Here is a 2378-nt window from a genome sequence, read left to right on the forward strand (position 1 = left end):
TTAAAGGCACATTTATATACTTCAACCTGGTTATTCTGATTACTTCTCTGGGAGTAATCAATTTGAAAATTGATTCAAAAACTTTACAGGTAGATATTTTGTTTGGGAACAAATCAATATTAAGAATTAGTGCTAAGTCCACAATCATAAGTATTCACCATATGTAAGTACTGGATAATCATTACAATTTGCTTATGAGGCTAACAATTTAGCAACAACAAAAGAGTAAGTACCCATAACTGGGGTTTGTTACATAAGTTAGAGTATAGTTATACAGCATAATATAAAATATTCTTTAAAATGATGTTGTAGGCAATATTTAATTGTAAAAATGTTTCATGGTAATATTAAGAAAAACATCAGGTAGAAAACTGTTATACAATCTAAGGCCATGCCACCCTGAACAAGCCCAATCCCATCTGATCTCGGAAGCTAAGCAGGGTTGGGCCTGGTTAGTACTTGGATGGGAGACCTCACCGTGGAAGACCAGGTGCTGTTGGCATAAAAAGTAAAAAATAAGGAATTGTAAGCTGACAAGGTCCTTGCAGTCTGTGAGGTCAACCAAAGGTTGCCTTGCCTAAAAAAAATTAAAAATAAAAAACTTATACAAAATTATTATCATTATTATTTAAACTTTTCTTTATACACCTTGAGAAAATAAGATTGGACAAATATAGAGCAAAAATATGAGCAGATATCAAATAATTATGAAATATCAAGCAATTTTAATTAATTATATCTGCCAATCTGTATTTCCTAGATTTTCCATAATGGATGTGTATTAGTTTGATAGTAATGAAAAATTTAAAATGTATCACTCATTTTAAAGATTTTTCTCAAAAATAATTTTAAAATATGTTAGAACATAAAATCCTCATGCTACACTGATGCCATGTACATAAGAATGATTTTAATTTTAACAAACCTGTCAAATGTCTACTTTACATTCTTTGCCAAGATCTTTACTCTGGAGGGCCTTTGTTTTATGGAGCCAGGTCTTTCATAATATCAGTATTTGTGTCTCTTAACATTTTAATGCTTATATGTAAAAATTATCAGTTTAAAGTCAGTGAATGTAAGAAGCAAAATATCCATCTTATGATCGTCAGTCACACCAATTCTGTGTATTATACTGGGGTAAACGTGTTATTTGGTGTTCTGATGGTTAATTTAATGAGTCAGTTTTACTAGGCTAAGGGATGCTCAGATAGCTGGTAAAACATTATTTCTGGATGTTTTCTATGAGGGTGTTTCTGAAAGAGATTATCATTTGAATCAGGAGACTGAATAAAGAAAAATTGCCCTCACCAATGCAATGGGGAGACATCGTCCAATATGTTGAGAACCCCAGTAGAACAGAAAAGCAGATCAAGGGCATTTCTCACTCTTAAACTGGGACATCCTTTCTCCTGCCCTTTGACGTTAGAGCTCATGGTTCTGTCCTTCAGACTCTGACTGAATTAGACCACTGGCTTTTCTGTGTATCAGGGTTTGCAGATCATATATGGTGGCATAACCAAATCACATGAGTCAATTCCCATAATAAATCTCCTTTTATGTCTCTGTATATCTGATTGGTTCTGTTTTTCTGGAGAACTCTAATACAAATACCATTCACACACATCATCCTCTCTCAATAACTTAAACTCTTAATACACTAATATATTTTGTCTATTTTTTGAAAACAGTGTAAGCATCATCTAATGAATTCCATTTATTAGTATTTAGTACAAAATCAAACACATAAAATCATATTTTGGGAAACTTTTAGCTTGGAACCACTCCTTTAGAAGACAAAATACATTAAATGAAAATGCTAAAATATTTTGAATGAGTAAACAGAATGCAGTCCTAGATTTCTCATTAAATCCTTGTTGGGAAATTATGAAGAACTTTTAAGCAAATATTACAAATTAAAATGTTTAATTTCACAGTCTATAATAACTACTGGTTATATTTTCTAAAACTACTGTTTATAAATTCTTTATAAATTCGATGCTCTGTAACATACTGAGGAAAGGAGAGGTATTGTATCAAAATGTTTCAAGAAGCCTGAAACTAAGTATATTTTCAAGTGTTTATGTGAAGAAAGTAAATTCCTAAAACATTTCATAAAACATTTTAAATGCTTTGCTCAAGGGACTTTTACTGAACTGAAGAGAATAATTGAATTATAATTGCATGCCTTTACAAGCCAAAATACATTTTATCTCTCTTCGTAAATATTGGAATAAAACATTCAGTTGAGTTTTTTTCTGCAACTTTACAGAATATTTTTAGTCCTATAAATAGAAAACTATCTACCAGATTTATCTTATAAAACATGTGGAAACATTTGTAATTATGAAATATAAATGAGTATTTTACATATATTAGGA

The 2378-nt window shown here is 30.7% G+C and overlaps 1 pseudogene; it reads left to right on the forward strand.

Annotated features, from left to right (window-relative positions):
- The first annotated feature begins 381 nt into the window (after positions 1 to 381).
- LOC112475846 lies at positions 382 to 502 on the forward strand (annotated as a pseudogene).
- Positions 503 to 2378: the final 1876 nt, after the last annotated feature.

The sequence above is a fragment of the Pteropus alecto genome, unplaced genomic scaffold (assembly GCF_000325575.1).
Source record: "Pteropus alecto unplaced genomic scaffold, ASM32557v1 scaffold152, whole genome shotgun sequence".
NCBI lineage: Eukaryota > Metazoa > Chordata > Mammalia > Chiroptera > Pteropodidae > Pteropus > Pteropus alecto.